The sequence below is a fragment of the Hyla sarda genome, chromosome 10 (assembly GCF_029499605.1).
Source record: "Hyla sarda isolate aHylSar1 chromosome 10, aHylSar1.hap1, whole genome shotgun sequence".
NCBI classification, from domain to species: domain Eukaryota; kingdom Metazoa; phylum Chordata; class Amphibia; order Anura; family Hylidae; genus Hyla; species Hyla sarda.
Genome location: NC_079198.1, coordinates 114,669,245 through 114,682,871, shown reverse-complemented (window position 1 = coordinate 114,682,871; position 13,627 = coordinate 114,669,245). Strand labels below are relative to the sequence as shown.

The 13,627-nt window shown below is 47.1% G+C and overlaps 1 protein-coding gene across 9 annotated transcripts in view; it reads left to right on the top strand.

The window, feature by feature from the left end:
• The window catches only part of LOC130294180 (pulmonary surfactant-associated protein C-like), a 125,750-nt gene that overhangs the window by 89,794 nt on the left and 22,329 nt on the right, over nt 1-13,627 (top strand). For 3 of the 9 annotated variants that reach the window (XM_056543689.1, XM_056543684.1, XM_056543682.1), the window contains exon 1: nt 2,619-3,093. The exons of 5 other annotated variants lie outside the window; for them this stretch is intronic. The gene's annotated coding sequence lies outside the window, so the exon portion shown is untranslated. Of the gene's footprint in view, nt 1-1,426; nt 1,443-2,618; nt 3,094-13,627 lie in introns of those variants that run through there. One more of the 9 variants, XM_056543685.1, reaches the window with a different exon arrangement.

The following is a 13,627-nucleotide window of genomic DNA, read 5'->3' as shown; positions in this document are numbered from 1 at the left end:
CTATCCCCACAGAATGACTACTATCCCCACAGAATGACCACTATCCCCACAGAATGACCACTATCCCCACAGAATGACCACTATCCCCACAGAATGACTACTATCCCCACAGAATGACTACTATCCCCACAGAATGACTACTATCCCCACAGAATGACTACTATCCCCACAGAATGACTACTATCCCCACAGAATGACCACTATCCCCACAGAATGACCACTATCCCCACAGAATGACCACTATCCCCACAGAATGACCACTATCCCCGCAGAATGACTACTATCCCCACAGAATGACTACTATCCCCACAGAATGACTACTATCCCCACAGAATGACTACTATCCCCACAGAATGACCACTATCACCACAGAATGACTACTATCCCCACAGAATGACTACTATCCCCACAGAATGACTACTATCCCCACAGAATGACCACTATGCCCACAGAATGACCACTATGCCCACAGAATGACCACTATCCCCACAGAATGACTACTATCCCCACAGAAAGACTACTATTCCACAGAATTACTACTATCCCCACAGAATGACTACTATCCCCACAGAATTACTACTATCCCCACAAAATGACTACTATCCCCACAGAATGACTACTATCCCCACAGAATTACTACTATCCCCACAGAATGACCACTATCACCACAGAATGACCACTATCCCCACAGAATGACCACTATTCCCACAGAATGACTACTATCCCCACAGAATGACTACTATCCCCACAGAATGACTACTATCCCCACAGAATGACTACTCTCCCCACAGAATGACTACTATCCCCACAGAATGACTACTATCCCTATAGAATGACTACTATCCCCACAGAATGACTACTATCCCCACAGAATGACCACTATCACCACAGAATGACTACTATCCCCACAGAATGACTACTATCCCCACAGAATGACTACTATCCCCACAGAATTACTACTATCCCCACAGAATTACTACTATCCCCACAGAATGACCACTATTCCCACAGAATTACTACTATCCCCACAGAATGACCACTATCCCCACAGAATGACTACTATCCCCACAGAATGACTACTATCCCCACAGAATGACTACTATCCCCACAGAATGACTACTATCCCCACAGAATGACTACTATCCCCACAGAATGACTACTATCCCCACAGAATGACCACTATCACCACAGAATGACTACTATCCCCACAGAATGACTACTATCCCCACAGAATGACTACTATCCCCACAGAATGACTACTATCCCCACAGAATTACTACTATCACCACAGAATGACTACTATCCCCACACTGCTACTGAAATAATCCACTAGACAAAGACCAAGGTTTACCCCATACAGTGCTCATATAGAGGTAGATAAGAACACTACACAGGCGCTGCAGACTATAGAAGTGATCACAGTTACATCCAGTGAATCACAGGTGACGTCTTCTTTTACTTTAACTTTTCTTCTACATCTCTCCTGGGCATCATGAAGACTTCTCCTGGCCAAGACTTGTCACCTCAGAATCTGACAAAGATTTTAAGTTCCTCACTTCAGCACAATCCATATTGTCTCACATAGTAATAGTGGCCACATATAGCAGGTAGATTACTCCCTTCTCCCTTGGTAAAGTCTATACAGTTCAGCCAGGGCCCAAGGAGGTGACCAGTGACGCAGAGACCTTAAAGGGGTACTCCGGTGGTTAATTTTTTTTGACTCTTCTTTGTAAGTTTAGTTTTTTTGCAATGTACATGTGTTATATGTTTTGGCAGCATGTATGTGTTTTTCTTACCTGTTTGTTGGGCAGGTAGTTCTGTAGTTCAGAGGGTTTTCTTTTACTGTTGTCCACAGTTCTGAGTCTGTTGTGGACAAGATGTCACAGCACTTTTTTTTTTCTCTGTCTGCATGAGAGGAATAAGCCACGCCCCCTCATCTCATCCAGCTGAGTACACAGCTCCTCCCCTCCCCCCCTGCTCTGTATTCTAAGGACATAGATCTGCACAGGAGAAGGAACATAGAGAAGATAAGTGTTATGTGAAGGGGAGGATGACTCGGTGCACGGGCCGGGGATGTATGGACTGCAGGGGAAGAAATCTCATACTGGGAATGATCTCTAAGGGGGAGATTTATCAAAACCTGTGCAGAGGAAAAGTTGCCCAGTTGCCCATAGCAACCAATCAGATCGCTTCTTTCATTTTTCACAGGCCTTCATAAAAATGAAAGCAGCGATCTGATTGGTTGCTATGGGCAACTTGGCAAGTTTTCCTCTGCACAGGTTTTGATAAATCTCCCCATATATGTGAAGGGGGAGGGGGGTGGGAGATTCCTGAATGACACATGCTGGGAGTTGTAGTCCCTGTTATGTGTGTGTGTGTGTGTATGCTAGTGTTTACAAACCAGTGTGCCTCCAGCTGTTGCAAAACTACAACTCCCAGCATGCCCTGACAGACTTTGGGCATGCTGGGAGTTGTAGATTTGCAACAGCTGGAGGTACACTGGTTGGGAAACACTTTTGTAGCCTATTCAGCATACTTATCATGTTACACCAGTGTTTCCCAACCAGTGTGCCTCCAGCTGTTGCAAAACTCCAACTCCTAGCATGCCCAAAGGCTGTGAGGGCATGCTGGCAGTTGTAGTTTTGCAACACCTGGAGGCACCCTTGTTGGGAACCAGTGGTGTATGCGCTATAGAGGTGTGGTGAACTACAACCCCCAGGAGACTACAGAGGCAGCATGCTGGTGTTATACCACAGACTGAAGACCCCTGAATGACACATGCTGGGAGTTGTAGTCCCTTTTGTGTGTGTATGACAGTGTATCCCAACCAGGGCTGATTATATCAGTGTGCTGTGTATAAGGGGGCCGACCTGGGAAAATAGTAGGGTGGGTAAAGGGCGGAACAAACAAACAAACAAACAAAAACAAAAACCAGCAAGGCATGTGGCATGCTGGGATTTGTAGTTTTCAGCACAACAAGAAACAGGAAAGAGAAGCAAAGAAAGGAAAACAAAGTGGGGGATAAAAAGACAACAAAGAACGTAAATAGAGTAGGCTAAACAACAAGAATAGAAATGAAACAAAACAAATAGGGTAAGTCACAAACGGAAAAACACGTTGACCACCGGAGTACCCCTTTAACAAGTTCTACTTCACCTTGTGAGCATTCAGCTTAATTATAAAAAGAACCAAACTCTCTGCCTGCAACACTCAGCTTTCCTGAGGTAGATTCCTCCTTGCTGGAAATCTTGTGGCCTCTTTGTGTATCCAAAACCTCAGTGGGGGGAGTAGGAGCCGCTTCCTGAGTTATATCCTGTATTATACTCCAGAGCTGTACTCACTATTCTGCTGGTGAGGTCACTGTGTACATACATTACATTACTTATCCTGTACTGATCCTGATTATATCCTGTATTATACCCCAGAGCTGTACTCACTATTCTGCTGGTGAGGTCACTGTGTACATACATTACATTACTTATCCTGTACTGATCCTGAGTTATATCCTGTATTATACTCCAGAGCTGTACTCACTATTCTGCTGGTGAGGTCACTGTGTACATACATTACATTACTTATCCTGTACTGATCCTGAGTTATATTGTCACGATGCCGGCTGGCAGGTAGTGGATCCTCTGTGCCAGAGAGGGATTGGCGTGGACCGTGCTAGTGGATCGGTTCTAAGTCACTACTGGTTTTCACCAGAGCCCGCCGCAAAGCGGGATGGTCTTGCTGCGGCGGTAGTGACCAGGTCGTATCCACTAGCAACGGCTCAACCTCTCTGACTGCTGAAGATAGGCGCGGTACAAGGGAGTAGACAGAAGCAAGGTCGGACGTAGCAGAAGGTCGGGGCAGGCAGCAAGGATCGTAGTCGGGGGCAACGGCAGGAGGTCTGGAACACAGGCTAGGAACACACAAGGAAACGCTTTCACTGGCACAATGGCAACAAGATCCGGCGAGGGAGTGAAGGGGAAGTGAGGTATAAATAGGGAGTGCACAGGTGAACACACTAATTGGAACCACTGCGCCAATCAGCGGCGCAGTGGCCCTTTAAATCGCAGAGACCCGGCGCGCGCGCGCCCTAGGGACAGGACAGGACAGACGGAGAGCGAGTCAGGTACGGGAGCCGGGATGCGCATCGCGAGCGGGCGCTACCCGCATCGCGAATCGCATCCCGGCTGGAGACGGTATCGCAGCGCACCGGGTCAGTGGAGCTGCCCGGAGCGCTGCGGTAGCGAGAGAGAAGCGAGCGCTCCGGGGAGGAGCGGGGACCCGGAGCGCTCGGCGTAACAGTACCCCCCCCCTTGGGTCTCCCCCTCTTCTTAGAGCCTGAGAACCTGAGGAGCAGACTTTTGTCTAGGATATTGTCCTCAGGTTCCCAGGATCTCTCTTCAGGTCCACAGCCCTCCCAATCTACCAAAAAGAACCTTTTTCCTCTGACCGTCTTGGAGGCCAGTATCTCTTTCACTGAGAAGACGTCAGAAGAACCGGAGACAGGAGTGGGAGAAACTAATTTGGGAGAGAAACGGTTGATGATGAGTGGTTTAAGAAGAGAGACATGAAAGGCATTAGGAATACGGAGAGAAGGAGGAAGAAGAAGTTTGTAAGAGACAGGATTAATTTGGCACAAGACTTTGAAAGGACCAAGATAGCGTGGACCCAGTTTGTAACTGGGGACACGAAAGCGGACATATTTAGCGGAGAGCCATACCTTGTCTCCGGGAGCAAAAATGGGGGGAGCTCTTCTTTTCTTATCGGCAAACTTTTTCATGCGAGATGAAGCCTGTAAAAGAGAATCTTGGGTCTCTTTCCATATGGTGGAAAGATCACGAGTCACTTCATCTACAGCGGGCAAACCAGAGGACAAGGGAGTAGGGAGGGGGGGAAGAGGGTGACGGCCGTACACCACGAAAAATGGGGATTTGGAGGAAGATTCAGAGACTCTAAAGTTATACGAGAATTCGGCCCATGGTAGAAGATCTGCCCAATCATCCTGGCGGGAGGAAACAAAATGTCGTAAATAATCACCCAAGACCTGGTTAATTCTTTCTACTTGTCCATTGGATTGAGGATGATATGCAGAAGAAAAGTTTAATTTAATCTTGAGTTGTTTACAGAGAGCCCTCCAGAATTTTGACACGAATTGGACGCCTCTATCCGAGACTATCTGTGTGGGCAACCCGTGAAGACGAAAAATGTGTACAAAAAATTGTTTAGCCAACTGAGGCGCTGAAGGAAGACCAGGAAGAGGGATGAAATGTGCCATCTCGGAGAATCGATCAACGACCACCCAAACAACAGTGTTGCCACGGGATGGGGGTAGGTCTGTAATAAAATCCATACCAATCAGAGACCAAGGCTGTTCGGGGACAGGCAGAGGATGAAGAAAACCAGCGGGCTTCAGGCGAGGAGTCTTATCCCGGGCACAGACAGTGCAGGCTCGCACAAAGTCCACGACATCCGTCTCCAGAGTCGGCCACCAATAGAAGCGAGAGATGAGTTGCACAGATTTCTTGATGCCTGCATGACCTGCGAGATGGGAGGAGTGACCCCATTTGAGGATTCCGAGGCGTTGGCGTGGAGAGACGAAGGTCTTTCCTGGAGGAGTTTGCCTGATGGAGGCTGGAGAAGTGGAAATCAGGCAGTCAGGAGGAATGATGTGTTGCGGAGAGAGCTCTACTTCCGAGGCATCCGAGGAACGAGAGAGAGCATCGGCCCTAATGTTCTTATCGGCAGGCCGAAAGTGAATTTCAAAATTAAATCGGGCAAAGAACAGAGACCACCTGGCCTGGCGAGGATTCAGCCGTTGGGCAGACTGGAGATAGGAGAGGTTCTTGTGATCGGTGTAAATAATAACTGGAAATCTTGATCCCTCCAGCAGATGCCTCCATTCCTCAAGTGCTAATTTAATGGCTAGAAGCTCTCGATCCCCGATGGAGTAGTTCCTCTCCGCCGGAGAGAAGGTCCTAGAAAAAAAACCACAAGTAACAGCATGCCCGGAAGAATTTTTTTGTAGAAGGACCGCTCCAGCTCCTACAGAGGAGGCATCAACCTCCAATAGGAAGGGTTTAGATGGGTCAGGTCTGGAGAGCACGGGAGCCGAAGAAAAGGCAGACTTGAGCCGTTTAAAGGCGTCTTCCGCTTGAGGAGGCCAAGACTTGGGATTGGCATTTTTTTTGGTTAAAGCCACGATAGGAGCCACAACGGTAGAAAAATGTGGAATAAATTGCCTGTAATAATTGGCGAACCCCAAAAAACGTTGGATAGCACGGAGTCCGGAGGGGCGTGGCCAATCTAAGACGGCAGAGAGTTTGTCTGGATCCATTTGTAGTCCCTGGCCAGAGACCAAGTATCCTAGGAAAGGAAGAGATTGGCATTCAAACAGACATTTCTCTATCTTGGCATAAAGTTGATTGTCACGAAGTCTCTGAAGAACCATACGGACATGCTGGCGGTGTTCTTCTAGATTGGCAGAAAAAATCAGGATATCGTCCAGATATACAACAACACAGGAGTATAAGAGATCACGAAAAATTTCATTAACAAAGTCTTGGAAGACGGCAGGGGCGTTGCACAGGCCAAAGGGCATGACCAGATACTCAAAGTGTCCATCTCTAGTGTTAAATGCCGTTTTCCATTCATCCCCCTCTCTGATGCGGATGAGATTATAAGCACCTCTTAAGTCCAGTTTGGTAAAGATGTGGGCACCTTGGAGGCGATCAAAGAGTTCAGAGATGAGGGGTAGGGGGTAGCGGTTCTTTACCGTGATTTTATTAAGACCGCGGTAGTCAATGCAAGGACGTAGAGAGCCATCTTTTTTGGACACAAAGAAAAATCCGGCTCCGGCAGGAGAGGAGGATTTACGGATAAAGCCTTTTTTTAAATTTTCCAGGATGTACTCCGACATAGCAAGAGTCTCTGGGGCGGACAGAGGATAGATTCTGCCCCGGGGTGGAGTAGTGCCCGGGAGGAGGTCAATAGGACAATCATAAGGCCTGTGAGGAGGTAGAGTCTCAGCTTGTTTTTTGCAAAAAACATCCGCAAAGTCCATATAGGCCTTAGGGAGACCGGTTACAGGGGGAACCACAGAGTCACGGCAAGGGGTACTGGGAACCGGTTTTAGGCAGTCCTTGAAACAAGAGGGCCCCCAACTCTTGATCTCCCCAGTGGTCCAATCCAGGGTTGGGGAATGGAGTTGAAGCCAGGGTAGTCCAAGGAGGATTTCGGAAGTGCAATTGGGGAGGACCAAAAATTCAATCTTCTCGTGATGAGGTCCGATGCACATTAGAAGGGGCTCCGTGCGGAAACGTATGGTACAGTCCAATCTTTCATTGTTTACACAATTGATGTAGAGGGGTCTGGCGAGACTGGTCACTGGGATGTTGAACCTGTTGACGAGAGAGGCCAAAATAAAATTTCCTGCAGATCCAGAGTCCAAGAAGGCCATAGTAGAGAAGGAGAAGGCAGAGGCAGATATCCGCACAGGCACAGTAAGACGTGGAGAAGCAGAGTAGACATCAAGGACTGTCACACCTTTGTGCGGAGTCAGCGTACGTCTTTCCAGGCGGGGAGGACGGATAGGACAATCCTTCAGGAAGTGTTCGGTACTGGCACAGTACAGGCAGAGATTCTTCATGCGGCGTCGTGTCCTCTCTTGAGGTGTCAGGCGAGACCGGTCGACCTGCATAGCCTCCACGGCGGGAGGCACAGGAACGGATTGCAGGGGACCAGAGGAGAGAGGAGCCGGGGAGAAAAAACGCCTTGTGCGAACAAAGTCCATATCCTGGCGGAGCTCCTGACGCCTTTCGGAAAAACGCATGTCAATGCGAGTGGCAAGATGGATGAGTTCATGTAGGTTAGCAGGGATTTCTCGTGCGGCCAGAACATCTTTAATGTTGCTGGATAGGCCTTTTTTAAAGGTCGCGCAGAGGGCCTCATTATTCCAGGATAATTCTGAAGCAAGAGTACGGAATTGTACGGCGTACTCGCCAACGGAAGAATTACCCTGGACCAGGTTCAACAGGGCAGTCTCAGCAGAAGAGGCTCGGGCAGGTTCCTCAAAGACACTTCGAATTTCCGAGAAGAAGGAGTGTACAGAGGCAGTGACGGGGTCATTGCGGTCCCAGAGCGGTGTGGCCCATGACAGGGCTTTTCCAGACAGAAGGCTGACTACGAAAGCCACCTTAGACCTTTCAGTAGGAAACTGGTCCGACATCATCTCCAAGTGCAAGGAACATTGGGAAAGAAAGCCACGGCAAAACTTAGAGTCCCCATCAAATTTATCCGGCAAGGATAGTCGTAGACCAGAAGCGGCCACTCGCTGCGGAGGAGGTGCAGGAGCTGGCGGAGGAGATGATTGCTGAAGCTGTGGTAGTAGCTGCTGTAGCATCACGGTCAGTTGAGACAGCTGTTGGCCTTGTTGCGCTATCTGTTGTGACTGCTGGGCGACCACCGTGGTGAGGTCGGCGACAACTGGCAGAGGAACTTCAGCGGGATCCATGGCCGGATCTACTGTCACGATGCCGGCTGGCAGGTAGTGGATCCTCTGTGCCAGAGAGGGATTGGCGTGGACCGTGCTAGTGGATCGGTTCTAAGTCACTACTGGTTTTCACCAGAGCCCGCCGCAAAGCGGGATGGTCTTGCTGCGGCGGTAGTGACCAGGTCGTATCCACTAGCAACGGCTCAACCTCTCTGACTGCTGAAGATAGGCGCGGTACAAGGGAGTAGACAGAAGCAAGGTCGGACGTAGCAGAAGGTCGGGGCAGGCAGCAAGGATCGTAGTCGGGGGCAACGGCAGGAGGTCTGGAACACAGGCTAGGCTAGGCTTGCTCTTTTTGAGTGTTGCTGTGTAAGAGGGGGCGTGAAAGAGGAGTTTCAAAAACTGTGATTATCTGTTGTGCGGAGTGAATCTGTGGAGTGGGTGCGACTGCCTATAGCCCACATTCTTATTTTGGGTAAGTTTTTCTCTTTTGCACATAGTGGGATAACTGTTAGAGTTTAAACACCCTTTTTCATTTTTTTTTTTTTTTTTTCTCTGTTCCACCTCTAGGGGGAGGAGGAGTAGATTGGGCACAGGTGTATAAATCTTAGCTTGGGACTCTTATTGAGAGCTTGCTCTTTTTGAGTGTTGCTGTGTAAGAGGGGGCGTGAAAGAGGAGTTTCAAAAACTGTGATTATCTGTTGTGCGGAGTGAATCTGTGGAGTGGGTGCGACTGCCTATAGCCCACATTCTTATTTTGGGTAAGTTTTTCTCTTTTGCACATAGTGGGATAACTGTTAGAGTTTAAACACCCTTTTTCATTTTTTTTTTTTTTTTCTCTGTTCCACCTCTAGGGGGAGGAGGAGTAGATTGGGCACAGGTGTATAAATCTTAGCTTGGGACTCTTATTGAGAGCTTGCTCTTTTTGAGTGTTGCTGTGTAAGAGGGGGCGTGAAAGAGGAGTTTCAAAAACTGTGATTATCTGTTGTGCGGAGTGAATCTGTGGAGTGGGTGCGACTGCCTATAGCCCACATTCTTATTTTGGGTAAGTTTTTCTCTTTTGCACATAGTGGGATAACTGTTAGAGTTTAAACACCCTTTTTCATTTTTTTTTTTTTTTTTTCTCTGTTCCACCTCTAGGGGGAGGAGGAGTAGATTGGGCACAGGTGTATAAATCTTAGCTTGGGACTCTTATTGAGAGCTTGCTCTTTTTGAGTGTTGCTGTGTAAGAGGGGGCGTGAAAGAGGAGTTTCAAAAACTGTGATTATCTGTTGTGCGGAGTGAATCTGTGGAGTGGGTGCGACTGCCTATAGCCCACATTCTTATTTTGGGTAAGTTTTTCTCTTTTGCACATAGTGGGATAACTGTTAGAGTTTAAACACCCTTTTTCATTTTTTTTTTTTTTTTCTCTGTTCCACCTCTAGGGGGAGGAGGAGTAGATTGGGCACAGGTGTATAAATCTTAGCTTGGGACTCTTATTGAGAGCTTGCTCTTTTTGAGTGTTGCTGTGTAAGAGGGGGCGTGAAAGAGGAGTTTCAAAAACTGTGATTATCTGTTGTGCGGAGTGAATCTGTGGAGTGGGTGCGACTGCCTATAGCCCACATTCTTATTTTGGGTAAGTTTTTCTCTTTTGCACATAGTGGGATAACTGTTAGAGTTTAAACACCCTTTTTCATTTTTTTTTTTTTTTCTCTGTTCCACCTCTAGGGGGAGGAGGAGTAGATTGGGCACAGGTGTATAAATCTTAGCTTGGGACTCTTATTGAGAGCTTGCTCTTTTTGAGTGTTGCTGTGTAAGAGGGGGCGTGAAAGAGGAGTTTCAAAAACTGGAGTTTGAAAGCAGGAGGTTGAGATCGCTGTGAGTTTTCATTTTTGAACCCACAAGGTCTACAAAAAATTTTAAGTGTTATTTTGACTGTCTGTTTTTTCCTATACATTTGTGAAATCCCCATAATTAGATGGCCTCCATGTTGGAAAATGCAGTCCAATGTACATCCTGTTCAATGTATGCAATCCTTGAACAACAGTTTGAGGGTGCATATTGTTGTGCGAGATGTGTGCTAGTTGTCCGTTTGGAAGCCCAGATCCTGCATCTAGAGGGGCGACTGGCAACAATGAGAAGCATTAACAACATGGAGAGGAGTCTCCTGCTCACTGAGCAGGCACTCTCGGGAATAGAGGTGGGGGAGGACAGTGGGACGGAGTTGCAGGACAGTCAGGCAGTTAGCTGGGTTACAGTTAGAAAGAGGGGTAGGGGAAAAAGTGTCAGGGAGGCTAGTCCTGAACTGGCACACCCCAACAAGTTTGCCCGCTTGGCAGATGAGGGGGATGCCATTACAGAGCTAGCAGAACTGCAGCAGGATACCGCCTCTGACCGCCAGGGGGGTGTCTGCTCCAGTAAGGAGGGAGGGAGGAGTACAGGGCAGGCCAGACAGGTACTAGTGGTGGGGGACTCAATTATTAGGGGGACAGACAGGGCAATCTGTCACAAAGACCGGGATCGCCGAACAGTGTGCTGTCTGCCTGGCGCACGAGTTCGGCACATCGCGGATCGGGTTGACAGGTTGTTGGGCGGGGCTGGAGAGGACCCAGCAGTCATGGTACATATTGGCACCAATGACAAAGTAAGAGGTAGGTGGAGTGTCCTTAAAAATGATTTCAGGGACTTAGGCCGCAAGCTTAAGGCAAGGACCTCCAAGGTAGTCTTTTCTGAAATACTACCAGTACCACGAGCCGCACCAGAGAGGCAGCGGGAGATCAGGGAGGTAAACAAGTGGCTCAGAAGCTGGTGTAGGAAGGAAGGGTTTGGGTTCATGGAGAACTGGGCTGACTTCGCTGTCGGTTACCGGCTCTACCGTAGGGACGGGCTGCACCTCAATGGGGAGGGTGCAGCTTTGCTTGGGGAGAAGATGGCTAGAAGGGTGGAGGAGTGTTTAAACTAGGGACTTGGGGGGAGGGAACCTACAGCAAAGAGGGGGAAGATAGTGTAGATAGAGAGGTGGGAATTATAAATGTACCTGGGGGTGGAGCGGAGGGAGGGGTTAGAATAGTTAATAGGAATAGGCTTCATAGGAAAATAAAACTTACACCCTTGAATCCCATTAACCCCAATAACATAAAGGATGGAAATGTAAAGTGTATGTTCACAAATGCCAGAAGCCTAGCAAATAAAATGGGGGAGCTTGAGGCCTTGATACTGGAGGAACATATTGATATAGTTGGGGTCACTGAGACATGGCTGGACTCCTCGCATGACTGGGCTGTCAATCTGCAGGGGTTTACATTGTTTCGCAAGGATAGAATGAACAGAAAAGGTGGTGGAGTCTGTCTGTATGTAAGAAGTGGTATGAAAGTCAGTGTGAACGATGCCATAGTGTGTGATGATTCTGAGGATGTGGAATCATTGTGGGTAGAATTACAAAAGGAGGGAAATACTGAAAAAATAATATTTGGGGTAATCTACAGACCCCCTAATATCACTGAAGAGATAGAAGTTCGGCTTCATAAACAAATAGAGAGGGCCGCCCGGGCAGGTACAGTGGTAATAATGGGAGATTTTAACTATCCAGATATAGATTGGGGTCCGGGGTTGGCTAAAACTACAAAGGGGCGACAATTCCTAAATTTATTGCAGGATAATTTTATGGGCCAGTTTGTGGAGGACCCAACAAGAAGTGATGCCTTGTTGGATCTGATCATTTCCAACAACGCAGAGCTGGTTGGTAATGTAACTGTGCGGGAAAACCTTGGTAATAGCGACCACAATATAGTTACTTTTGACTTAAAATGTAGAATACAAAGACAGGCGGGGAAGGCAAAAACATATAACTTTAAAAAGGCAAATTTCCCTGGGCTGAGGGCTGCACTACAGGACATAGACTGGGGGGAGGTGTTCTCAAATACTGATACAGAAGGTAAATGGGACATCTTTAAATCAACTCTAAATAACTATACAGCTAAATATATACCAAAGGGGAACAAATATAAACGATTAAAACTAAATCCTACATGGCTGACAAATGAGGTTAAAAGAGCAATAAACAACAAAAAAATAGCCTTCAAAAAATACAAATCTGATGGGTCAGCGATAACATTTAAACAGTACAAAGAGCTTAATAAAATCTGTAAAAATGTAATAAAAACAGCAAAAATTCAAAATGAGAGACAGGTGGCCAAAGAAAGCAAAACTAATCCTAAATATTTTTTTAGATATATAAATGCAAAAAAACCAAGGACAGAGCATGTAGGACCCCTTAATAATGATAATGGGGAGGTTGTCACAGGCGATCAAGAGAAGGCGGAGCTACTGAATGGGTTCTTTAGTTCTGTATACACTATGGAAGAAGGAGCTGACATTGGCCAGGTCAGTGCTGGTAACACATCATGTAATGTACTGAACTGGCTTAATGTAGAGATGGTACAAGGTAAGTTAAGTGATATAAATGTAAGCAAATCCCCAGGACCGGATGGACTACACCCAAGAGTTCTTAGAGAGGTAAGTTCAGTAATATCTGTACCCCTGTTCATGATATTTAGAGATTCTCTGGTGTCTGGTATTGTGCCAAGGGACTGGCGCAAGGCGAATGTGGTGCCAATCTTCAAAAAGGGCTCTAGGTCTTCCCCAGGAAACTATAGACCGGTAAGTTTAACGTGCATTGTGGGTAAATTGTTTGAAGGACTTATAAGGGATTACATACAGGAATACATAGGGGATAATTGTATTATAAGTGATAGCCAGCATGGGTTTACTAAGGATAGAAGTTGTCAAACCAATCTAATTTGCTTTTATGAAGAGGTGAGTAGAAGCCTTGACAGAGGAATGGCTGTGGATATAGTGTTTCTGGATTTTGCTAAAGCATTTGATACTGTCCCTCATAGACGTCTGACAGGTAAGTTAAGGTCTTTGGGTTTGGAAATTTTAGTTTGTAACTGGATTGAACACTGGCTCATGGATCGTACCCAGAGAGTGGTGGTCAATGATTCGTACTCTGATTGGTCCCTGGTTATTAGTGGTGTACCCCAAGGTTCAGTACTGGGACCGCTGTTGTTTAATTTATTTATCAATGATATAGAGGATGGTATTAACAGCTCTGTTTCTATCTTTGCAGATGACACCAAGCTTTGTAGCACGGTACAGTCTATAGAGGAT